The 27,181-nt window shown below is 35.8% G+C and overlaps 1 long non-coding RNA gene across 2 annotated transcripts in view; it reads left to right on the forward strand.

Annotated features, from left to right (window-relative positions):
• The first annotated feature begins 1,214 nt into the window (after positions 1–1,214).
• LOC120409821 overlaps positions 1,215–27,181 on the forward strand; it is a 38,951-nt gene continuing 12,984 nt past the window's right edge. The window contains exons 1-4 of one of the 2 annotated variants that reach the window (XR_005601633.1): positions 1,215–1,302; positions 1,399–1,446; positions 12,828–12,921; positions 13,860–14,013. This is a non-coding gene — a long non-coding RNA (uncharacterized LOC120409821). Of the gene's footprint in view, positions 1,303–1,398; positions 1,447–7,553; positions 7,704–8,850; positions 8,895–12,827; positions 12,922–13,859; positions 14,014–27,181 lie in introns of those variants that run through there. The other variant, XR_005601634.1, reaches the window with a different exon arrangement.

The following is a 27,181-nucleotide window of genomic DNA, read 5'->3' on the forward strand; positions in this document are numbered from 1 at the left end:
AACTATATACAAATTAGTTAAATTAAATTTTCACTAAATTTAACTGTGTGAGACAGCTGCAACTGTAAGGTAAAGATAAGTTCGATCCCTCCAGGCATCCTCCAAGCAAATTTTTGCAGTGACTCAGAATTTTTAATTTTGTAAATTTGGACTGCCTCCAAAGCAAAGGAATTTTCTGTATTTTTCACATGATTGTACATGTCTATCCACAAAAAATAGAACCTTTTTCCATAGGCCAAAAAAATATCCTACCTGTTCATGCCTTAACTCAAGTCACATTGAGATGATTATAGTGTGCTATAAAAATGAGGCAAAATTGGATGCTCAAACAGTACGCATGTGTGCACAGGAACATCAGCATTATAAAATAGTGTGTTTGCAATTAGAATACTTCCTGTTAATGGAAGTAGCATCGCTGCTCTGCTCTGCTGAGCAGATAAGAGGATTTGCCACTAATCCACCAGTCCCTACCCTACTTCCCTATCCACTCACTTGTTACTATAAAGTACTTTTCACCTGAGCCTGCTGGGATAATGTACTGGCCAAGGAGCAAAAGAAATATGTTCTTCAGGATGCATGTTCAGTTTTTCCATACATCTCACTGATGTACCATCCCTTCTGTTGAAAGTTACCCTTAGATTTCCCTCAGACACCTGTATCTGTCTGGAAAATATCCGGCTTAGTAACTAAGGAATATGTATATAATGCTTAGTGTACGGCTAAATGCCGGGGGGAAGAAGTGGACTAGATCATTCTGACAACACAATAAATGCATTAAGCAGCATATCTTCAAACTCCTCATAGTGATGAAATGCTATAAAGATTCTACTGAAGAAGGCAAAAATATGAAGGGTTTTCTCCCCTTCATCTTTTGATTAAAAATTTATTCAAAACACTGTATGCACCACATTTTGGGAAGCTCCTAGCTCTCCTCAAGACTTACAATATCAGTACCTTAAGTTAATTTTAAGGAACAAAAAGGAGCTATGTTAATCATCAGAGCTGTGTTTTATTCAAAACCAGCAGGTATTAATCAGTTAGATTTGCTTAACAGGTGAATCTCATTAACATAGCGTGTGGGAACAATTTCATCTACTGATATTTTCTGCACCAGGGATTTAGCTATAAAGACCATTTTAGGTTTTTAATTATTCATATTTAGCACGCAGACAACCTGCATGTTCTGTTGCAGTCCATATCGTCAGAGTGCACTTTCTAATGTGTTATGGTTTTCTTTCTTCTAAAACTCCTGCTTTTTAATGTTTATAAGGAAATAACTGCATCAAGAGCTTATTTTAAAAAGTTAGTATTATGTCTTTCTAGTGTGACTGGTTCTATAAACAATTGAAATACAGCATATTAGAAAGGGAACATTTTGTTTCTTTGTTTTTAATGCAGAGGAGTCTGGTGTGGCCTGAGGACTGAAGTTGGAGTCATTCTAATAAGGTGAGTCAAGGAAATATCAATAAATGGCTACAGTAATCTAATTATATGTTTCTTAGTACAGTTTGAATTCATTATATAAAATAAAATGTAGCTGGGAAGAGAACTGAGAATGTATACCCCTTTTAGCTCTTGAAACCTGAACAGTTTTATTTGTTGGATCATCTCCTAATATAAATTTCATTTAACGTGCATTTACAAAAAGAAGGAGTAATATGGTTTTATAGTCTTTAGAAAAAGTATAAGTGCTATCTTCTCTTTCTTTAAAAATGGGGAGGGACTGAATCATACCACACAGATGCTCTGGGAAGATGAACCAAACCACAGAACTATAAAATGCTTTAGTGTATTTAGTAGTAGAGATTAGAGCACAAGAGATGTTCTGCTTGAAGAATTAAATCAAGGACAAATAAGGCAGGCTAAATATGCATCTTGTTTTCATAAATCCATGTTGAAAGGAGAAAGAATTACAAGAAGCTGGAAATGTAAAGTGGAACTTTAAAACCAGATATTTCAGCAGACCCAGCTGCTTCCTCGTCGTTGAAATTCTTGGCATTCTTAGGTGTAGGTATTTATGAACACTGTCTGTTCAGACTAGAAGACTTTGGGAATTTAAACTGGATTAAGCTGATTAGTATCCAATGTAAGATAATGTTATGTTGGAATAATAAAAAAATTCTGATAAACTGGAAGTTTATTTGGTGAATATGGTTTGCTTCATCTATCAAGGTCAACCTGTGTGACCATATTTTCTGTACACAATTTAAAAAGTATATACTTAAATTAAGCATCACAAGTGGAGTAAGTGAAAGCAGGTGAAATTTGGTTACACAAATGTTACACTGGAAATGAAAATGAGTAATTTTCTTGTTTGTGTAGTTGTTATTTGAGATAGTACTCAGAGCTATGAAAAGTCTTTATCTTTTGTTCACCTTCTTATTCTACTATTAAACAAAAGGTCTTACAAGTGAGTGGGACCTCCGGTTCTATCAAGTTGTAATAGTAACACATGTGAATACAGATGACTATATAAATATTTGACAAGAAGCTTTTGAAAGAGTTGATTATCTTTGAAGTGAAAGTAACCAGCATTTTTAGGTCCTGATAACATCTGTGTTAACTTTACCCCGCACGAAGCCAGCACAATTTCTTCTGCAAAATTTTTATATATATCTGTAGTTTATATCATATTTCTACGTACTTTTAGCATATCCTTCAGAATTACATACGCAATGTTTAAATATACATAATTGTACACTATATATTGCATGTAATATGAATACTTTAGATACTACATAGATGTAATATGTATACAATATAGATTACAATACATGTAACATGCATGCATCTATATTATATACACACATATAAATATCTGGATATAAACATGTATTTAGGAGTACATTGATATTCCCTAGATTTGGGTGCCTCAAATAAGGTTGTCTCATCCAATTATAATAACCTGTGAGCAGTAGTGCCAGCCTTGGCACTCACAAATTTGATTTGGAGTCAAGAGTGTTTTAGAAATATAACTGTAAATAAATTATCACCTGGACAACAAGATCAGTAATTTTTGAAGCCTAATTTAATTTTGGTCTCACCTGCAGTTGTGCTTATGATTTCTGAAGACTGCCTGTGTCCAAACCTTTTGACTTGCTCTATGGGAATAATTTTAAAGTATCTGACATAACAGGCCAATATGAGAATGCCCTCTCCTGTCTTTACCTAATAATTACTTGTTTAAATGCAAAGTAACTGATTGCTTTTTCTGTTGCAATGTATGTCTTGAATTTCTGGGCAAAACCTTGCTTTACTAAATGCAGTGCAAGGGGCTTTCAGTGGAAATTTTATTTAATTACTTTTTTTTTTTGTTATCAGAGATGTAAGCTTAATATCAAAGGATTAAATCAGAAATAATGTGAAGAAGGGGCAGGATTTTGTATGCATTGTTACACATTATGTGCCTAATACTGTGCTATAAAGCTTTCTGTCACAGTGACCTTCACACTCTGTCATATGAAAGGAGTTACTCCACATAAGGAGAAGGCATTGCCTTCTGAGTTTCCTCCAGAATGTCACATTCAGAACACTTTTCCAAACTTCTTGATTCTGAGTCATATTATTGCTGAATATTTGTGTAAATCTTTGAAGTTACCACGTCAGTATGCAAAGCTCCCTTTCAGTCATGTTGACAGTACAGGTATTCTTGTGACCACTTAGGGTCTGTAACATTAGTTGATTATAAAACATTTTTCCTCAAATATCTTATGCGAGATGGTGCCCCTTGCATTAAATGTTCCTGGGGACAGCTTTACCAAAAATGGTTCTGTTATTTTTTTTTTCCTGAAAACTGGATAATTTAAGGAAATTATTTCAATTTTCCAGGCACTGTGAAGCTGCAAGAGATTTACATTTTTGGGCCTAGGATTTGAAAAAAAATCAGAATTCATCTTATGGGCTTACGGTTTAAAATATGAGCTCTAAGACTGAAAGAAATGTCATTTTTTATGTGCCAAGTAGAGTTTGAGAAGAAAAATTGCAAAACTCCAACAAGAGTTAAATACATTCTATACCTGCATGTTATGCTGGGAAAAGCCTTCTGTACATTATCATTTGTTTTCTGCAGTTCACAGCCTGTTTTTGCCGAGTTGGGCATGTGGAAATTTTATATTCTTACAGCTGTGCAGATAAAGTCATCGCTTAGCCTTTCATAGAGTCCTTCAAAATATAGCTCCTTCATTCAAGTTTTAGCCTAATCTCTTACACTTATGTCCTTGAAGATATTTTGGCAGCAAACACTGAAATAGAATAATTCTTAAATTCATTTCTTTTAGAAGGCGGTAAAAGACCTGTGCCTTCTCTGCCTTTGGACCCATCTACAAAATGAACATCATTGTGTCACATCATCTCACAAAAGCAGTCAATTGGGAGAGAATTTTTTTTTTTTGAGTATGATTTAGCAAGGTAGAGAGTAAAAAGGTCTAAGTCTTAAAAACTGAAGAAAGAGAAAAATCAGTAAAGTCATTCCTAACTGAGCATTAACCTTTTGATGTATAGGACTGCTGTGGTCGTGGAATTAAGTTTGCATCCTAATACTTATGCAGAAGGGAATGAGATCAAGACAATACTCTTTCTAAATAGTTAATTTAGAAACTTTGGGTTCTCTGAAGTATGATTGTATGGATTAATCTCTATATATATAACATAACTGTACAGTTATGGATAAATATGTGCACTTGGATTGAGCTTCTTTTGTGCTTCTACGTGTCACTGCTTGCTTGACATAATTATATGTGGAACAAGAGGAATATTATCTAGACAGCTAAAATTACTACAGTGGAAAATTTACCTGCGGTTGACAAATGTATCTTCAAAAATAGTGTATTTGAATTCTTGAGAAATGAAATGGATGTTTTGCATGAAATCATAGAATCTATTTTATATATATATTTTTTTAAAATCTTAGTTACTGCATTTTTGAATATGCAGAAATATTTGTTCTTTGATAAGTAATAGAAAAGATAAACCTTTGGACCAAGGCAAAGTTATGATGAGCGCTTTCAAAGTTCTTTGATAAAGCTACTCTGCTTTTCAAACAGCTAAGGATAAAATGTATTAAGTGAAAACACACTTGGCAATTAAATGAATAACACTTTGGTTTCAATTGCAATTCATATTCTTTTGACCAAATATGAATTATAGAACTTTCCAATTTATTTTAATTATATTCTTTAATTAAGTCTCAATTGTCTGCATAATGAATATCATGATCAAAATATATGCTGACTTAACTAGATAACAAACATTTATAGATATTAATTGTATTGGTTTGGTGTTTCATTTTTGGCAATGTGTTGCTAAAACCCCTAAAAAGGAATGTATCAAAGGACTAGATGTGATAGGGCCCTGAGCAACCTATTACAGTGAAAGGTGTCCCTGCCCAAGGCTAGGATGTTGGAAATAGATGATCTTTAAGGTCACTTCAATCCAAACAATTCTATGACTATGGTTCTATTTATATGAGTTTCTCCCCATTTAACAGTAAGAAGTAATTGTCCACAACTTCATATAAGGTCATGGAGTAATAATGCACATGCAACTCTTTTAAAAAAGGCAAAATAATCTAGGTCTTTTAACTGTGGATATGGATGTCCTTTAAAACGCAGCTCTTATAAAATTGAAACACCTCACCTTGAAATGCGGTTCACTATAGAGAACTGTATCTTCTGCAAAATTTATTATAAAAAAAAGTCCTTGAGGATATTTATTGGCTTTTAAAAACTTAGTGCAAGTAAGGACTTCAGTCTCTTCTCCATCTGTTCTCGAGACCTAAGACTGAGGCTAACTCCCACCTAATCCCATTTTCATGGAGCTTCATATTCCAAATTTTTTTCTTCTTTGATATCAAAAAGGTAAATGTTGACTTAATAAAGTTTATTGCTATTCATGTCTGAATTCTGAGTTTAAGTTCCAGAAGTAGAAACTATTAAAATTATACTAAAAGAACATGATAGGTGATACAATGGATATAGGTGGTATAATCCATCATGGATTCCTAATTGCATAACCCTGACTCTAGGCTTGCCTATTCTTCAGGCATCTATGGTACCAAAAGTGTCTTTGACAGTGCAGAAGGTGACAGCAGGATGGAGACCATGAAATGTCTATTATTTTTCTTGACAGTGGAATCCAAGGATTTCCAGAGCTTGGAGGGGGTTCTGGTTTTTATTGCTGAATTTTCTTTAAGAAGATGGGAATTATTTGACCAGTGTAATTTTTATCAGCATATATGCTATAATCACCAATATTTTAAGGAAATAAATTATATTGTATTGGAAAAAATATGTAAAAACAAATCTCCTCCACCTGCCCACTCTCTCTCTGAGTGAAGCTTTTCTTCTGAGTTTACTGACACTCTAAGCTTATCCATCTTGGTAACCAACTAGGTAATATGACATTATTTTTGGCAGTATTACTTTTAGGAAAACAGTCAGTGCTGGTGCCATGAGCAGACAGCTTGAAGGTAGTCCTAACATTGATTGGGACTATGAACAGTGGTACATTTGCAGCTGAGGCTTCTCTGAATGACTGTATGGATTCAATGGTGCTCAGCAAGGAGCAAGCTTGTCCTGTTTGGCACAGCTGTATCAAGTCGCTGTGGATGTAACCAGAGATAGTTTAAAGCAGTCCTGCCAATACCATCAGCTACCTCTAATGACCCAAGTCAATCCTAGTCTCATAAAACTTAAACTTTGTTTGCCCTTTCATTGATTCTATAAAAACTTTAGAAATTAATAATCCCATTCTGTCTTTACTCAGCTTCTAATAGAGAACTGTTAATTGAGGGCTTAATGACTAATTTTATCTCTTTCCTTAAGAAAAGTTAATTCTCCAGGGCCTTCAACAAAGAAGAAATAGTTCTCCTACAGTAATCTTTTGTTTAAATCTTTTAATACTGCTTCTAGAGGCAATTCAGACAGTTGAACATTACTGCTGTAAATTCCTGATTCTTTTTGAATTTCCCACACAAAAATTAGCATACTAGTAAATTGCATACTAGTAAATTACATACTTAACAAAACAGGATTTATGTTAATTTAACTTTCATCATTCTTCTCTATAGACTTATGACAGTCAGGAAAATTTCCTGTCTTTTCTACACTCTGACAGATACAGAAAGAAAATCAGGTAAACATTTATATAACTAAAATATGTGACTTCTTAAGCCATAGAATTCTGAATTTTACCTTTACAGTAAGGTTCCTTGAACATATTAAAATATATTAAAAATAATCATCTTATTTGTTTATATGTCTAAAAGTTGATCAAATCCTATTTAGCATAAGATTGAAAAGACATGGGGTTATTTCTGTATAAAATATTCTCTTTGGTTTTTTAGGGTTTCTTTTTGATTGTTAGTACATGTCAGGGTAGCTTTGGCAGAAACAGATAGAACTTGTCTTGCTATAAAATAATTAAAAAACAGAACAAAAAAGAAGTACACTGGAGACAAGGAAACTCCGCTTCTGGATACTAATAAAATGTGCTTTGACATTTGCAAAAAGCATGCAGAAATAGCTTAGCCTACCCTTGTCCTTTATTTTAAACAGCAGGTGCTGCAGTGAGAAGAGCTCTTACCTGCAAAAACCAAGTTTTATTAGAACAGAAACAGGCAATGAGTAATACTTTGAAGAAGCTCACTTTTAAAGTACTCATAAAAAGAAAACTCAAGGTGAAACAGAACAGGAATAAAAGATTTTGTAAGTAAATCTTTCCAAGCATGTTCTTTTGTGTATGATTACTGTGAGGGTGGTGAGGCACCAGAACAGGTTGCCCAGAGAAGCTGTGGATGCCTGTCATGATCCAGTTTTAAGGTTCTTAACAATACCTCTGCCCAAATTAAGGTGCAAACAAGACCATATGCCAGTGACAATAGTAAGGGTTTTATTTGATGGTAAATATGAGAGAGATAGAGAGAGAAAGAAAGAAAGAAGTAGAAAATAGGTGGTGGGGGGGACAGAAACACAGGGACAGAATAAGGAAAATATCACCACTCTGTGGAGCCCAAGATGTTCGTTGATCCTCTGCGGCTGGTCTTCTTGGTGGTGAAGGTCCCCCCGGGAGGCACTGATGGGTGTACATGCTCAGGCTGGGTGGGCATGTCCAGGGCAGTCTCTCACAGCAGACTCTGGGTCTGTTGCATCACGTGCAGCCCTGTAGGGCCAAGCCTCTCACGTGAAAGTCCCGTGGATGTGCCCTGTGGGGTTGGGGGTTCCACAGCTGGGCCAGTTTGTGTAATCAGAGGATGGGTGTTTAGTGCCTCTCACCAGAGGTTGTGCCATGCACCCAAAATCTTCTCCTCCCCCCTCGGCTGGGGGGAGTCTGTGTAAACCTGGCTTCTGTCAGCTGTGCTCTCCCCCACCCCAAACTCAGCCAGGGATAGTTGCAGCTGGTGGCTTTGGCCGTTTGTGGATGCAAACCTTTCCCTCAGCCTGGGATGATTGAACAATGCATTTCCCTTTATCCCTTCAATCAACAGTTTGACTTTCAGTTCAAAGTCCCACTCTTCAGGGAAACTTCTTCGGTTGTGGCTTCTTTATAATGAGCAAAACTTTATATCAATGTTTGAGGCATGAACTATTGTCAGTCTCTGACAATGCCCCATCCCTGGCAGGGTGCAAAGTCAAGTTGGATGGGGCTCTGAGCAATCTGGTCTAGTGGAAAGTGTCCCTGTCCATGACAGAGGGGTTGGAACTAGATGGTCTTTAAGGTCCCTTCCAACCCAAAACATTTTGTTTCTTTTCATGAGTTTATTCCCAGTTTTACTGACTTGTGCATTGCAACAAAGTTCAATTTCTTCCATCCCAAATAACTTTTTCTCTCCATCTGCTTCTTTGCTGCACACAGGAAGACTTCTTCCCAAAGGAGCAAGAGAACACAAGAGGAGGAAGGTAGTTCTCCTCTGCTGCTTTATGGAGATTGCTCTTTGACATGTGGTGTGGAAAACTGGTTGCAACTTATTCAATCTAATATGAATCTAAACAAAATAGCAAAATCGTTACTGTTTACCTCAAGGTTAAACTGAAAACCTGGATATTTTCTTTTAAATAATCATAGAAATATTTTCCCTGGAAAAAAAAATCCTCATGATTTCTGCTTCTCAAATTTACATCTATTGGCAAAGAATTTAACAAATAACTGCAAAGATAAAGATCAAATCACTAGAAATGTACTACTTATAACTAACTTTGAAGCTCTAGAGAAATTCAGATTTAAATTTTCACTTTCCAGGCATCTGTTGCACTATCTTCAGTACAACCAAGTTTTTGCAGAGGAGCATCTATGTGAATGTACTTTTTATAAAATGCTATTAGCTGATTGTTGGTTTGGAAGGGGGTTTTGTTGTTGCTGTTTTAAGGCTGATTACTAACAAGTTAAGCAAATTATTAAGTTATACTAACAAGTTAAGCAAATTATTAAGTTATTTTTTAAAATATAATATGAGATTGTTGGTATGATTATTTTATGTCTACCTCTGCTTCTATTTCTGCCAGTATTTGATGATTTGACGCAAGCATGATTCTCTGTGAGTCTTTGGAAAGTTGCCAAAGAAGATATCAGTTTGAGTGACTAAATATATCTAGTAAAATAGCTTGACAGTCTTTCTGTTTTTCTTCTATTAGTTTTTCTTCCATAAAACCTTGCAGGACAAAGGACGCCTCCAAACATCCTTGAAGAGGGGATTTTTTTCCACAAAGTGTGAAATTTAGATTTAATTTTGAAAAAGGGTATAGCTAACTAAATGGAAAAACCTTAGCTGTCATTGATCCTACCATAAACCTAAAAATGTAGGAATTTTTTCTCAAAATCATTGAAAATCCAACCACCTTAACCACTTTACAGTACTTTTATCTAATAATTTCTCGCTTTGGGTGACACACAGAAAAGAAAATTATAAATCATAGCTATACATTTTAGAGTCTAGGAATTATACTCAGGTTAGAGTTCTCTTTATGGCTTCTCTATCCAAGCATGGTGAATCTCCAAGACATGAGTTTAGACACAGCTTTGGTTTTAGATATTCTGAAAATAAATTATATTGAAAGTAATTAGGAGTGTGGAAGCTACTGGCAAAGTAGTCATGCCTTGTTGTAAAATAAAATAAGACACATAGATCATACTACACTGGAGTGTTTGGAAAGGAAGCTTGTTTCTAATTTCAGTAAAAACGTGGTAAAGGACATTTTTCAATCTGTAAGCTTTTTGTGAGAAAACCTGAGCAATATCTCGTTTACAATGCCTTTCCATTATAAGTTCTTGGACTTCCTCTCTACCAGCAGCCTGCAGCAGGCTGATTAAAAGAACTCTTTAGAACATATTACATATTAATAGAGAAATAAATTTTTGTTTTAATAAGATTTTAATAAAAAATGTTATTTTAATTAAAAATTACTGTTGTTTCAAAACTGGAGGGGTTTTTGACAAATTTCACATAAAATTTGTAACTTTGACCTCTTTGTGTATTGCATATTTTCATATCACATACTCTGAAACACTGAAAACCTCAAGTCATTTATCTATATGCTTGCTTATTAGATAAAATATGATATTTAGGGTTTTTAAATTAGTTATGTATTCTACAGAAGATGATGTCTTTGAAATAACTGCTGCTTCTAAAGTAAGCTTTTAAACACCTTAAACTGGCTAGATTTCCTTCATTGAGGTTACTTAAAACTGATGTAGTTCTGCAAGTCTTTCCCCAAAATGGTTATACTTCACAGAGAGAAACAGTTCTCTTGATTATTACAAAACCCACCATTGAAATCCTACTGATTCCCTTTTTTGTGTGTTAAAATGTGCTGGACTAAAGAACCTAGGAATTGTACTTTCAACAAAGGTTACCTTTCAACTTGGATTTTCATTTCCTGTTTTTCATGTTGATCAGTTATTATGAGAATGAATAGGTGAACTTAAAAGCCTGTGCTAAAACTGTTCCCCCTCCTATGTCTACCCATAGAGGAAAAAGCAGGACTAAGGTAAGGGAATTATTATGACCATCAAGTTAGCAGCTTCTAGTCTGGCCATTCCTGATTGTAATCAAGCTCCTTATGTTGACAGAAAAAAAAAAAAAAAAGGGGCAAAACTGTGTCTTTTCAAAGAAACTGTGATTTTATGATTTTTTTTTAACATACATTTATGTTAAAATGTCTATTTATATGAAAGAAAGCTTTCTGATTTTCTATTAGTAATGCTGCATGCTTTAGCCCTTTCCTAAACTGTAAGCCACTGTCCAAATCTAATAGCTTGTTTAGGGATTCCATAGAGTTCACATAGGCAAAATAGTTTCCTTGCATCAGAAAGGCTCTTCTCAAGAAATAGGGTTAAATGGGAAGTAGGAAGAGATTAATGAGGACATGAGTTCATATTCTTTGACAAAATTTGCTCACTATTTAATTGTTGGACAAGTACAATTTCACTGTCCAGACAGTAGCTTTCCTAGCTAATTCAGCTTAGCTTTCCCCTGTAAAGGCAAAGCATTTGTATATAGCATCCCTCACTTTCTTCAGCCATTGGACTGATAATATTTAATATTGAAGTTGTCAGCTTTCAGGGTCAGCCAGCTCTCTGGCTTTTGTAAAACATTGCTCAAGAACAGATGATAGCAACTCATACTGTATTTGTAGACTTTAAAAATGTTTTTAAATATGATACCTGACAGTCATTAATTTGGGATATTCTGCAGCCTTGTCTCTAAATTGCAGGATATGTCAGACATACATAGAAAAAAAACCATTAACTCTTCCTCATTAATGAAATTAAAGTGCAGATAAAGAGGAAGAAAAATACCATGCTATCATGAAAATAAAGAGCTTACAGTTTCAACATTTTTTTTACCTTTGAGCAAGTCCTTTCCAACTCAACACAAACTAGAAGCTTAGACTACTAGTCAAGGTAGTCAATACAGCCCATTGCTTAGTCACAGAGACCAAAGTCATGAAAGTAAACATACAGTTATCCTAATCAATCACTGTAAATAGTAAATCCTTGAGTAACAAATTATGTCTATTCATTAAGTACATTATATTCTTCAAGTTCAGTTTCTTTAGTGACAAAGACTTGTTAGACTCTGACTGGAAGAAATGACACCATGATTGTCATGTATAGAATGTAAGTCAATGGAATGTCAGTGTAAAACAGCATGTGGTAGAACTTCTAAAAGTTCAAATTCAAAAGTAAAATATATGCATTCATAATTAAATTAAATTCTTTTCACCCTGTCTTTCCTAATGCCAGAAGTGATTAAAGTGTTTGCTTAGTACCTCAGATACCAGATAATGTTTGATTACCTGTGAATTAATTGAAGTGTGCTTTTAATGAAATTTACACTGCCAGGAGCATTTAGGTTCAACCCATTTGTTCATAGGAGACATCAGTGTGTCCCACACCTTGAAGAAGGTATTATTGTTAATTATATATTATATTGTAATAATATATAATTATGTCTGGTATTATTGCATATTTTTCTTTCTTATTATGTACTGAATCTGTATTTAGTAATCCTAAGCCCACGGTACAGTGTACATCTTTACACCAGGGTGAATCCCATACATTCAGTTTTTGTTTTGTCACTTATTTTTTTCCAAAATAAAGGTGGTACTTGATGCAATATGCCTTTTCTTCATGACCCAGGGTTTTGCCACTTGTCTTCTCCTTTGAAAGAGGACTGCCTCCTGCAGTCTAGTTAGAAGAGCAAACAGTGCAAGATAATTCTCTCAGTTTTTGGGTAAAAGGGGTGGCCATATTACCTATAATGAAAGAAAGCAACAGACAACCTCAAAGAACTGCCTTGACATGAATGTTTTTTGGAATTTCTTGTTTGGCAGGAACTCTTTATTGCTGGATTTCATCTCAGATGCCTATTCATCTTCTAATATTGCTGTAAATGCAGCTATTGTAACTGTTACTTGACCACCTTGGGTAAGATTCTACATGTATACACATGAACAGTTACTTGTCTCTTTGAGGTTTTTGTTTTATAGTTTTTATTCTTTTGCCCTTTAATCAACTAAAATGTACTTATTACTATTATGATTTTTTTCTACACATGATCCATTTATATAAAAGAAAACGTTCCAATTTTTTTTTAGCAATGTTACATACCTTAGTCCTTACAACATGTAGAGCTGCCATATACTATACTCCTCTTTGTTCTGAATTATCAAAGTTCCTTGGGTGCAGATTAGTAGTATTTCACTACACTGTGTTTTATTTTACTTTATGTGTACCTTTTGTGCAGTTAGTGCTAAATTTTTGCTTGAACTTGATATTCATGCGTATTTAGTTTGACCAAAACCTTTAGAAAAACACACAATGAAAAAAGTGGCTGAAAAATATCAAAACAAAAAATATTTGAAAGTTTTTATTTCTCAGGAAAACAAACAATATTTTGGAACTAGGTTTTGTTTTATTAACTATCAAAATCTGTTAATATCTCAGTCTTACTTGTAAGATATTAAATTGTCTTGCTTTCTCTTTTCCGTGTTTTCATTTTTCCCCCTGTAAATCTTTGCACTTACCACACTTATGATTACGACAATGAACTACAGAGCCAGCAAAGTTTATCCTCTACCTGTTTTCTCTACTAAGAATATGTAGACATAAGATCAAGGATATCTGTTCTATCTTTGATGCATGAGCATAAATTCTGTAAAGTTTATAGGAATTATGTGCATACTAAGTGAAAAATACCCTTGTGGGGTAATAAAAAGGAGTCTGGTAAGCTCAGTGGAGAGACAAATGTCAGTGCCGTACATTTAAAGAGTTCTGAATTGTCTGGAAAAAAATACATCTCACTTCTTATAGAATATTGTGAATTCCCTTCCCAGATTACCAAATCCTGTGTTTTTCTCCTTTAGGAAGGATTTCCTCATAATGGCTTTTCTCTGCAACTTCTCCAAGGGAGATAATCTGTATTTTATGTCCAGATTTCTACATCACATAAAATGAGGTCATGAATCGTTCAGAATGTTTATTCTACTTCTGTGGGAGACTGTTGCTTTCCCATCTACGGTAAGTCACTTGCCAGTATAGCAGCAGTAATAAAAATAAGAGGGTTTCAGTCTATCTTTTCGTTCTGTTTTTATCATATGCTATCTTCTGCCCTCATGTTGCTTTCTGAAGGCAAACTATTTCACAGAAATGTTCAGCTTCACCATTTGTCAGAACTTAAGATTTCATTAAAGAAAACTCAAACTAAAACTTGGAGATGATGTCTAATAAATAGAAATGCAGGTATCTTCTGGGTCATATGTTGGTTTTCAGTAGAAATATATAATTGGTTTCTTTTATTTCAGGCTTTTTCTTTTTTTTTTTTAAATTCAATTTTCTACTGAAAAATAGCTTATAATATTATATGTGACACTGCTGTTCAAGAAAATTATTTTCTTTTGGCATTCTACCCTCATTCTACATTATTATTGTCTCTTTTTGGCATTTCTTTTGCATAATTCAGCAGTACAGTCTGCAGTGGATAAACTATATTTCAAGAAAAGAGAACATCCAAATCCCTCTGCTCAGGGATGTTTTACAAGAATTAGACTGCAGGCTGTGTTCTGTAAGTTAAAACCAGGAAATACAGAGCAATGAGTAGTTGTGATCGTAAAGTACATCTAAATTAGACTTCCCTGGTCTGAGTCAGAGCCTCATGCAGCCAATGTTGTCCACACTGGACAACAGGAGAGTTTATGCGACAGAACTTCTATACGTGTGGCTTTCCCAAAGTTCCCAGGCTGAAACATCCACATAGCCATCATCTGTTTGGTCCAAAAAAGTCACAGGAGATGTTTTGTAAGTAGGATAACTATCCTGCTGATGCTGCCCGTTTGAGAGAGGCACTGAGGGGTATTTGTAATATTTCAATATGTGCCAAGACCTTTTTCACTTTACACAAAGTGGGTAACTTTATGTCGTACACCTACTTCTGAAGAGGTAATAAGAAAGGACACCTAACAGCAGTTTGAGTTTCTTATGCTAGTGACCTTCTTTGAAAGGGGATAAGTATGTACCAAACTGAAAGAGAACCAGAGAGAAAACAGAAATTCAATAGTGTTCTCCTGAATTTTTATCTGTCCTAAGCTAACCTTTCCATAGTATTTGCTTAGGCTAATAAGAACAAACCACACAGATTTGAAAGATGATTCCTCAAGGATGCAACAAGGTAAGACTCAATCCTCCTTTGTCAGGCAGCTGAGGACACAGCAGAATTCCACCAAGCTCTATCAAGGGCAGACTGCTCCAGAGATCAAGGTCAGCCAACAGCTGAGGATGACAATGAGGCAGCCAAGGATGGAGATATGATGGCCAAACTCTGTCCCCACAGCCCCCTCACCTGCTCATGGTGAGCAGAGCAGGTCTGGTGTCAGCAGGAGTTGAGAGCACCACACAGGTCTGTGGCAGAGAGGTGCCAGCACTGCTGTGGCACAGCTTGGACAGGACAAGGGACAAGCAGCCCAGCCAAACACAACTGCAAAGCAGGGCAGGGCAGACCTCACTTCTCATGGCTCATGCTGCACAGCTCTTTCTGCACAGCTGTCTGACCTGAGGTCACACAGCTGCACCAAAATCTAGGCTTAAGCCCAGGAAGCCAAACCCCTGGGGCTTTGAAGGAAGATAAAATTACACTCATGGCTTAAAGACATTTGGATTTCAAAAGTTACAACAGAATTTAATTTCAAGTCATGTTAGTAGATACTAAGAACAAACAAATGTATCCTGTCCTTCAGTTTTTATATAAGTGTATAACCCCAACCAAGCTGAAGGTGCTGGCAATTTCAGATAGTTTGTAGTGCTTGTTACAAAGAGATGTCAATTGATGGCACGAGGGGGAAGATGTGCAGCTCTATTTTGTAAATAATAAAGGGAGAATATTTCTGTGAAGTCATCTCTGCAAATCATGCCTGAAAATTCTTACACAAATTTACAAGTTACTAATTATAGATCTGCTCCAAAGATATTTACCTTTTCAATTTGTATTATTAGGAGACAAAGATACATTGGTTTTGCATATTTTTCATGCTTCAAGTTAATAGGTACAAAACAGTCAGGATACTTGGTAAAGCTGCTGAAAACTTTGTGATCAAACTCAGGTTCAAACTGGGATATTTGGCACAGTTTATATGAAATACAAATTTAGATAGGATTTACTGGCTCAAGGAAATAGGATGATCTCTTCAGGGCTGCATACCATTTTAATGTGTGACACTTTTTTTCAGCTCAGAGAAAGATGAGAACTTGTATGTATTCTCTTTGCAAATCAAAAGACATATTTATGAAAAAAAAAAAAGGAGGGGGGAATTTTGCCAAGGCTATTCTAAAGGACTGTTGAAATTCAAGTAATCTGCACACCTGTATAAAAGGAACAGCTGATATAATTGAATGTGTTTTTCAACTCATCTGCTTCAACGGATGAAACTGATTCCAGCCAGCTTCAGCCACGGACTTAACTATGTACCACATGCAAATTCCCAAACAGAGGATTCAAGAACATTCATACAATATGAACCTGTTTTTCACAGTCCAGTGCATTTATTGCTGAATAACAGATGTTAAAAGGAAATTTAGGCACTGAGGGCCAGGGCTGGATTATCAGCTCCAAAAACTGGCCTATGCAACCATGCTCCTGCCAAGTCAGTGAATGTATGATATGCATTTGGCTTGTGTTCAAGTCTTACTGTGTGAAAGCCAACAATCTGTGTCAATCAAATGACTGGTGGATTGCAAAATGGTGTGCAATTTTAAACTGATGAGAGGTTGGAGATGAATTTTGATGTCTGAAGTATACACTTACTGTTTTAAGGCAATCTAACACTGAACATGAGAGGATTAGAAAGAAAAATACAAATGTGTTCAGGCATACTAAGGTAATTGGTGAGTCTGTACTTCTATTAAGTTCTTTATAAACAATAATGAAATGTGGTAAATGCAAAAGCATGTTCATACTCAGACTGGAAGGGAAGACTGTCACAAAAAATACAGACACCACTACTATGCTTCCCATCATTAGCATTTTAATAGTAGGCACAGAGTCTTTAGTTTAGATACTGCTACATTTGAAAATTATTGCTAAAATTTGTCAATTCAGGTGGTAAATTCTGTTACCTGTATTCAGGAACCACTTTTAGTGTACCTTTGTTGTATAACAACAGTAGAAAGAAATTTGCCTCTGCTGACACAATTTCCTCCTACCACTTTTCTTCTTGCTGTCCTTCAGATTCCTCCTCTAGGATTTATTGACCAGAGATCCTGGTTGGGAATATGCTTTCCAGGCTATCTTAGCTACTTCCATTAGTGATCCAGGCTCATAATGTAGAACAATGGGAACAATAACCTGTATGTATTGTCACTTCATACTGAGGAAAGTTGATTTTTTTGAGATTTTTAGACAAAGGCAGTTTTAAGTATAGTATTTCCATTTCTGGTTAGGCATAAAGGCTTAACTACAAATGCTTGGATCCTTTCACTCAATTTTTATAGCATAAGAAGTGCTAACAGGTGACCATGTATTGCAGCTAGTAGCTTTTTCAGGGGGGAGGTGTGGATGGAGGCAGATGGTTATGTTCCTGAAGCTGTAGAGAAAAGAAGAAATCCATTAGGTAGTGTAATTTTCTATCCCAGTTCTTTTGAAATTATTGTAATGAGAAAAAAGTCCAAATTGCTTTACCATATATTGCAAATATTTCCTCATAAAAAAAGTTCAGTGTTAACTATATGAGTAGTAATCCTACTCAAAATATTTGATAAGGCATTTAACAGCAGTTTTGGAAAGACAGTAAGTATCCTTGGCTTGGCTTTTCCTTCTGTTCATTCAGCAACAAATCAGCCAAATAATCATAACTGTTAATTCACACATCCATATACTCAGGATAAGAGTATATATGCTAAAAAGTTTTTAGGATGGCTCAAGCCTAACTTAATTATCCTCATCTAAGCATTACTGTATTTGCATTTTTCAAATGCATACTTTAGTGCAGGCAACAAATAATTAAAGTCATTGGTTACACTGTGATCTGTTGTAGTGATTTTTAAAAAGCCTCATCTAAAATGTACTGATGTCCTCAAGAGGCTCTGCAGTATTTTTGATGAAATGATTGCTCTTAATATATTTTAGGGCAAAGTCTAAAGGAATAGTTTAATTCATTGGCAGCCCTTGTTTAGGTTAAGAAAGTTCTGATATTTGCTTTGTTTTGAACTAGAACCTGGGTAGAGTTAGAACTCAGCTGTGAGGGTGTGAATTACAGCTGACTGATGTTATGGCCTCAGAAAGGACAATAATTGAGATACTTTAAACCTAATCTCCTGTATGCTAAGGCTAAAATCCAGTAAATTAGTATATGATTTGCCGGCTAATTATGGAGCTTAATTAGAGTATTTAAAATACAGAATACAGAAAAAAAAATTCCTAATGAAATTCGTGAAAATACTCATAACAGCTCATTCAAGAAACCAAACCAAATAGAATCTTGTAATGTTTTAAATGGTACTGCTCAGCCTCCTATAAACATAGGAAAAAACCCCAAGCAAATCAGTTGATTTAGAATCTCCTTGGCTTTGTAATGCCATTCTCCTTGACTTTATACCATCATTTCTATGTGCGTGTATTTATGAAAAGATAAACCAAAATTTTTATGTTCTGAGCAGGTACTTTGCTACTTGTCTTCATATGTCAACTGTGCAACAGTTTTTATAATTTCAAACACTGTGTAAGTTTTGTAAAAACATTCCAAATGCTCATATAAAAGTTTTAAATAAAAGCCTGAGTGTTCTGTTTAAAGAAAGACTCTTTAAGGTAACCTCTCCATGTAACAATTAAAAGATGTCCATTTCGGAGAGGAGTCTTATCCTACAATTCTAAGAGGTGTCACTTTTCTAGCCAAGGCAAAGCATGTTCTAGTGAGGCCCTGAGTTAAAGAGTTTGTTTGTTAAAGAGAGATAGTGCTATTGGATGAAAATGCCTCAGAACAGTTCCTCAGACAGCTAAATCCCAAAATGGAAAAAGAAAAGTTATGCTGCACTCAGAAGGACATGCCTTATCGATTTTATCTGCATGGGATAAAAGGATTGTTATCAAAATAATGAAAATAATTAACAAAACCTAAAACATACTCCAAACAAATTTGCTCAGCGTAGAAACTATAAACTTCCATATTCTATTTAAAAGTAGAGCATAATTTTAATTTCTTGAAACCATAGTATTTATATGTACTTTGATGTTAACACTACGTTACTCTAGAAACTAATCTTTAGTTGTAAACACATTATGAGTTATGGTGAGCACTTTTGTTGAAGAACTGTGCCCAGTATGTACTGAGGTGCAATGAAGAGAGTCTAAGAAAGAGAACAATAGGAGCTATTAAACTTTGTTAATGACTGTGTTCTTTTTTGAAGGTTCCCCATGTGAAATTTTAAAAGAAACAAAATTCCCTTTTTGGTTAGTTTAGTATATGACTCAACATTAGAAGACTATTTTTTAACATCATTTTATTGAGCCTTTTTCATTAGTTTTCATTACAGTGGGATTATTCAACCAATCTTCAGGTAATTAACCTCTTTTTACCTTTGTAAACTTCTGCATTGGAACTCACGACAAGGAGATGGAGATATTGTCTCTCTCTAATCACAGACTATCAGGGGGTGAGTTATTACATGACAAATATTAAGTGTAAAAGTTATGATGACTTAAATTTAGAGCTATCTAATCAGAAACAATAGTATAAAGACAACTTTTCAAAGAAGTGTACCCAGAGTTGTTAAAAAGAGCTGATTTTTGAAAGAATTGTTTCTTTATGCACAATCCTGAAACTACAGAGTAGCAAAGGCAGAAGTTTTGTATTAGTTTACATCATATCAGTGGGGCTATAGAAAGCCAAATCAGGTGACAACATTTAGAAATTAAGGGCCAGATTCACTAATCTAAATATGGTCTCTGTGTGCCATTCAGCTGATGATAAGTGGGTGAGATGCAGAAAAAACCTTTAAGCAAAGATCCCTGACATAAGGCAAACTAACCAGTTTGCCAGGACACTTGAAGAGGTGGGGTGGTGTAGGGTGTGTGTGTGTGGGGGTGAGATGCTGCAGTGTTTCTCAACCCTTCTTTGCACTGGAAAATGTAGCAGTCAGCTGATTAAGGGTCCTTTAAGAATCCTGCAATGCTCTATGAGCAAAGCTACTAAATAAGAGCTCTAAATGGTGAATAATCACAATGGAAGAACTTGGTTCTGGATTTCCCACTGAGCTCTGAGCACAGGCAAATATCATGTTGCAATTTGGTAGTTACTATTCTTTGTGGTTTCACTGTACTGGACATTGCATTACTCTCTCAGCATGAATTCCATCTGCCCAGTGGCTAATGTTTATTCTTGACACTTCAGTAGAATATAATGTGCCTGAAAACATCTTAGACATAGGGTATTACTCTTTTCTTGGACAGGTGTATCACTACTTTTTTTTTAATAAGTATCACTCAAACAACTGCATATGATCTGTTCTCTGCCCTTCCTGAAATGGACCTGTATGGATTTCTTGGTGGTGTTTCTGAACAGCTAAAAGCTTTTTAGAGCTTCCCAGTATCTGAGGGAATGTATTAACTTAGATTTTTCTGTGATTTTGAATGCTTTTCCCCCCTCCTGTGAAGGAAGAAAGGAGGAGGAATGGCAGAAGATGGATTCTGGTACTTGAGTGCTACGAGAACTAGGGTTGATTCTCTCCTTGCACAGGCTTCCTTACACCACCCTGTTGGGAAAGCAGAAAACACTGGTATCAAAGCTGATGTTGTTACAGCCTCAATTATTTCTCCCTTGATTTTTGATTGCCTCTGATTGCAAATCTTGAAAATGATTTGATTTCATCTCACAGCTCTGAAACCCTGTGAGAGGGTTACTCTGAGTTTCAAGCATCTTTACTTGGATTTGAAAATCTTGTAGGTTTGACAAGAAGACATTTTGAAGTAATTTTGTTAAAAACCTGTAAAGCCCTGTGGATATTTAGGAAAGATTTACAATATTGTTTTAAACTAAAATTAAACCAATTTACATTGATATGGCCTAGATATAGATTGAAATCACAATGTCCATGCAAGGTTTTGTTGTGGTTTAACAATGCATTACTAAGCTAATATAAAAAGTGAATTTGCTTAGGTTTAATCATAGAAGAAACATGGTTTAAAGCTGTATAAGCTCTGAAATTTAGGTTAGGTGCTTAGATTCTCTATTGTTTTTCAGCTCACATTTTCCTCACTCAATATATCAACATATTCCTTAAATAGCCTACTTTACAAATTAGCATTGAGTAAATACTAAGAGTTGTTGGAAATAACTACAGGTGATTTACAAGGGAAGCCATAGTGTAATAATTCTGGGGAACAGGGTAAGAATGTTAAGAAAGTTAGTATTTTTCCAGATAAACTATTTCATAAAACTCTGTAGTAGGAAAATTGACTCATTTTTGCAATTTTTTCATTACAGAGAATTAATTTAATTCTGCAGAAAAATCATCAGCCAGCTGAAATTGCTTCCATTAGAGAAAAAACATCTTAATGACTTACAGTGTCTAACACTTAGTGAAGAATTAACAGCACTATTTATCTTTACAGCACCTCTATGTCATTTACAGTTCTAACAGTTGTAATATTAAGTTGCTTTGTTTCTCAGTGTTATCTCTAGCTTCCATTTAAAATCAGAAACTCCATTTTATATATTTTTAATTTGAACTATCCTTGTTCTAAATTAGTCATCCATGAAGATTGAAACAAATAGGTGAGCAAACACCCCCCAAATAAACATATTTTTATGTTTACATATTAACATAAAAATAAAAGTAAAATAAATTTACATTTTAAGAAATCCTTGTGAACGTGACTCACTACGAGTGTTTTTAAAAACCAGTATAGGTTGGGATCCTTAGCCTGGAGTTCACCAAGACCTCATCACATGGAGAAAGGAGCACCATGTTGCTGGAAGAGGGGATAAATGTGAAACCAGTGAAATGACAGCCTCAGTTTGTTCCCATTAATTTCATGTAGCTTCCTGACTGAAGCTGTTGGGAGCTATAGCTCCCGAAAAACTCATACACAGGTTACAGCTGGTGGGTTTCCAACATGCCTTGGAGAAAAACCAGCAGAGCCTTGAAGGTCAAAGCTAAAGCCTTGAGGTGAACTTCCTCCATCTGTAGCTTTCTTGATGCATACCTGAGTGACAGGTCTGTATTGCTTGGACTTTGAAACCCCCTGATGTGTGGAAGGAAAGTCCTGGCTCTGGTAAGGCTGCCCAAGCTTTTTAGATGGTGATTACAAATCTAGAAGATGATGGCCTTTTGAGAAGTCCCTATGTTAGTATGGCTCCAAGGGTGGGAACAGCTTGTCAGGAAGCTTCCTTTTGTTGCAGGAGCTTTCAATCTTGTGTTCTTCAGTGCTGTGTGATACAAAACCAGTTCTTTTGGGGTCTCATGTTACAAAACAAGTTCATTATAATAAGACAGCTGATTTTCCCTTTCCTTAACTCCCAGCCCAACCTGAACAATCAATTTTAATGTAAAAAATAAATAGATGACATTGTTACCAGAAGGTAGAATTGTATTTTAGGCCTGAATCAGGGATAAAATCTTGCAGGCAGGCTACAATCAGAAAAGAATAGCTGCATTCCTGTGATGCAATGTTATTTAATCATTGACTTTTGAACTATATTGGCTGTTACATTACCATTTCCTTGGCTGAGTCAATTCTTCCTTAGCTGGGGAATAGAGAAGGGCATGGGTACATAAATGCAGGATCTTATTTAATCTTCCAAGACATAGTGAGGCTGTGGGGAGCATGGAGTGCTGTAGGGAATCTCATGCCCCTTCAGTCAGAATATGAAAGTAGGATGGGTGTTTTTACTGCATGGAGGCTGGGTGAGCAGAAAAAGATGATCTCACTGGGAAAATTACTATTTCACTGTGAGGAGGTAGCCACCTCCAGAAATGTATTTGTGTCATAGTAGTCTATATTAGAATAATACCTGATTCAGACTGAATTGCTGTCATTAATGATGATTCTGAGAATGTAAAAAGTAGTAAAGTCATAAGTCCCATATAATGATTGCAGAATGGTCAACTACTCTCACTGCAATGGTGTTATCTAATCCAACACATAATTTGTTTGAATATATTAGGCCATTCTAAATCTATTACGTTTATTATGGTTGCCTGTAATCTAGCTGACTTATAACTTGACTCTCAATTTAACTTTGTTGTATTGTGTAGTATAAATCTACTGTGCTAAATAAGCATCTATTTGAAAAAAAAGTCTCTGAAACCAGAATAATGGACACATTTCTGCTGTTGGATATTATTTAATATTACTTCTAGAGACAGGAAGTGTACAGAGTTCATTCTAGATATGGTGTAAATAGGAAACCAAGATGAAATCCAGATGTCCAGAAAATCTGAACTCAAGCAATTACTTAGTATATTGAGCAAGGTGATGCAGTTCTCATTAATTCATTCCCTTTAGCTGACAGCTGATTGTGGCAGCTAAACATCACTTGTTTAATGATATCTCTCTTTTTTCATTCCAAAATTTCATATTTGACATTGATCCAACTAATTCACCAACATTTTATTCTGGGAAAGGATGAGTTTTCTACGTAAATCTTTCCCATAGTTTCAGCTGCGGGCAGAATAAAGTAGAAACTTCCTTTCCATATTAGTGGGTGATGATCTGTTCATTTACACTCCTGTCTTCTAGCTGTAACCATGTGCTAGTATGGGTAATTTTTTTTTTTTTCCAAGAGACTGCCTTTCAGCAGTAAAAGAAAATAACAGCAAGCCATCTCACCTTGGTAGTAAAGTGTCTCCTTATAATTCCCCTGCTGAAGAACTGCTACACATCGGAAAAAAACATCTTGAAAGGAAAGTTCTCTATCCTTTTAATATTTTTTTGTGTAATTCTCGCCTGTATACCCTTTTTTTCAAGGGATACCCAAGCAAGAGTTACAACTCGCTTTCGCAGGCTGACGTTAATTATAATTGCAACTAAACCTATGGCTTATTTAAAAGAACAGAAATCTCTACAAATAAGAAAAAACCACACAACTGCAGCCCTGTGAGAAGGCAAAGTTTGTGCTGCAGTGGGTTTGAAATTGAAAATTATAATGTAAGGAAAAGGAGTTGATGGGTATCAAAGAAACTACTACTCTTTGTCAGTGTGAATCGAATACATATACAATAAAATGTACTTTGCACATTCTTATTGTGACTTACCACTGAGTAATCTACACTCTGCTAAATTCTGGGTATTTTCCATACAACTTAATTTACTGATAGTAAAGTTTAGCTAAACTTTAACTGCAATCAAAGCTATATGAGGCTTTCACATTTTGCCAGTCACTTCTTTTGACTAGGAATTTGTAATCTTTTTTTTCTCATGGCAGCCTAAATAACCACCTTTCTTCGCACTCACTCTTTAAATAAAACATTAATGACATTTCACACTCCTCTAACAGGAGTCCTCTTTTTCTAATGTGGCTCTATGGAACCAAACTCAGTAACTGCTTTGTGCTTTATACTGAAGACGAACTCATGTCTGAATGTCACCATCTGTACTCGTTTCTGCCTGGTCAGGATCATAAAAAGATCATCTAAATTGCAAACTTGCTTGTGATCTTCTATCCCAAAGATCCTGTATGAGTTCAATAATGTCTTTGTAAAATACAGAGAAGTAAGCAAATCACCCTTAAATCCTTATAAATCTCTGTCAAGGAAGTATATCTCTATTACATGAAGACTTTCCTGGTGATTTCAGGGTGTTGGAATGGAAGTTTTTTCTTTTGTTTTCAATGGATTCACCAGACATATTTGTGTCATATAGAAGTATATTCAATTTATGTTGTGTCAACATTTCTTTGCTATTTATATTAAAGGATTTGTTATATTATCAACACTGCTGTCATCTTATTATACCTTATTGACTTTCTCTCACAGTCTAGGAGTTGTTCAATAAAACTTGTCACTCTTTAAAACTTATATTCTTCCACGTATAGCATTTCATTGAACGAGACAAAGTGGAAGAACAGCTCTATTTTTGATAGCACAGTAAATACATCGCACAAGAAAGACTGTAGAAAGTATCCAAGAAATGAAATAACACTCTCTTTTAGAAGCTGTTTTTTTAAACTACTCTTCAGTTTGCCAAAAGAAAGTATCCATATCTGTTGCTGTGCAAGCAGAGAGGTGCAGAAACAATTAAAACCCTTAACAGTGGTACTCTGTGTTACTGAATCAGCCTGAATGATGCTGAGAGAAACAAGAAATTAAAAGCCACCATAAATGGTGCATGAATTATTAATTTAAAAAATAATCGATGGGATTTATTAGCCAAAAATTTAGAAAGTAAAATTCTTAATAATTCCATTTTATTCTCTGGGGGCATTGGTCAGCTTTATGCCTGTCCCCAGGCACGATATCCTGCCAGAACTTCAGTGAGAACTTCTTGCTGGGCAGTGGCTTACACACAGCACACACAATGCTCTGATATAAATTATTGCTATACAATTTAAGTTTAAATGTATATAAACAAGCAGAAGAGGGAAGAGGCTAATTTTTTGTTCTTGTGGAATGCAAGACTTTTCCTCCTTCAGCAGAAGCCCGGAATTTGAAGATGTCCTTCTCAGTAACTTAGTCTGACTCTCCCTTGCAAGGACCTGATTTACCCATTGAAACTGAAAATTATTCTTTTCAGTACTTTGCAACAAAGAAAAAGCCTTACCTGTATTTGAAAGCTGAATGCACACACTTCTTTCCCCTCCTGCCTCCCCATTAAGAAACATACCTGTTCAACAAGAGGTGACTCAGTGTACTTAACTCAGTACTTGAGCACGTATCTTACATGTTAGGCTGAAAGAAATCCAGGCCTGAGAATGAGACTAGGAGCCATCTGCTCTTATTTGAAATATCCACAATAAAATGATCATATAAACTGTTTTTATGCTCAGTGGAACAAAATGCGCACCCTAAGAGGGCTATTCCTGAAAATTTTTACAAATTACTCTTCATGATACGAAACTCTTCCTTCCAGTTTCTGTTAATTTCCCTCATGAGACCAATGTGCTTTTCATCAGCAAATACATCCTTTCTCCTCGTGTTTCCTGTGCAGGACCCGCTGTCGTTAGACCATGGAGCACATGCTCACTTGTAGGCTCCCTTCAGGTACTGGAAGGCTGCAATGGGGTCACCCCAAAGTCTTCTCTTCCCTAGGCTGAACAAACCCAATTTTCTCAGCCTTCCTTTGTAGGAGAGGTGCTCCATCCCTCTGATCATCTCTGTGGCCTCCTCTGGACTCGCTCCAGGATGTCAGTGTCCTTTCTGTCCTTCCTGTGCTGGGGACCCCAGAGCTGGATGCAGCACTCCACTGGGGTCTCACCAGAGAGGAACAGAGAGGCAGCATCTTCTCCCTCACCCTGCTGGCCACACTGCTTTGGATGCAGCCCAGGGTACAATTGGCTGTCTGGACTGTGAGCACGCATTGACAGATCATGTGCAACCTCTCATTCCCCAGCACCTCCAAGTCTGTCTCAGCAGGGCTGCTCTCAGTCTGTTCATCCCCAGCCTGTATTGGTATTGCTGTGCCAACCCAGGTGGAGCACCTCACACCTGGCCTTGTTAAACCTCATGAGATTCCCATGGGCCCACTTCCCAAGCTTCTCCATGTCCCTCTGGATGGCATCCTGCCCTTCACGTGTGTCAACTATACCACTCAGCTTGGTGTTACCTATGAATTTGCTGAGGGTGCACTTGATCCCTTCATCTATGTCATTAATGAAGATATTAAATAACATTGGTCCCAATACAGACCCCTGAGGGACACTACTTGTCACATTCTTTACTATTAATCAGAAAAAAAGTTACTTCTTCCCTTTTCCTATAAATAGCAAAAAGATACTAGATTTTGAGGCAGACTGAAATTACTAAGTAATTTGAAGGGTCAGTAGTTGAAGTGGTTCAGTTCAAAATATCCATTACTTACTTATTTTGCTTCTCTGAGATAAGAATTAGGAGAAAGCAAAGCAGCCACAAAACTTAAAGGAATATAAAGAAGTTTATTAACAGACCTAAAAGAAAGAAAGAAAAAAAAAACAGACTAAAGCTTCAGAACAAGTTTCCTCCCCCCACCTTTCTCCCTTCTCCCACTGACAATGTAAAAAGACAACCC

Source organism: Corvus cornix, chromosome 2, assembly GCF_000738735.6.
Source record: "Corvus cornix cornix isolate S_Up_H32 chromosome 2, ASM73873v5, whole genome shotgun sequence".
Lineage (NCBI taxonomy): Eukaryota > Metazoa > Chordata > Aves > Passeriformes > Corvidae > Corvus > Corvus cornix.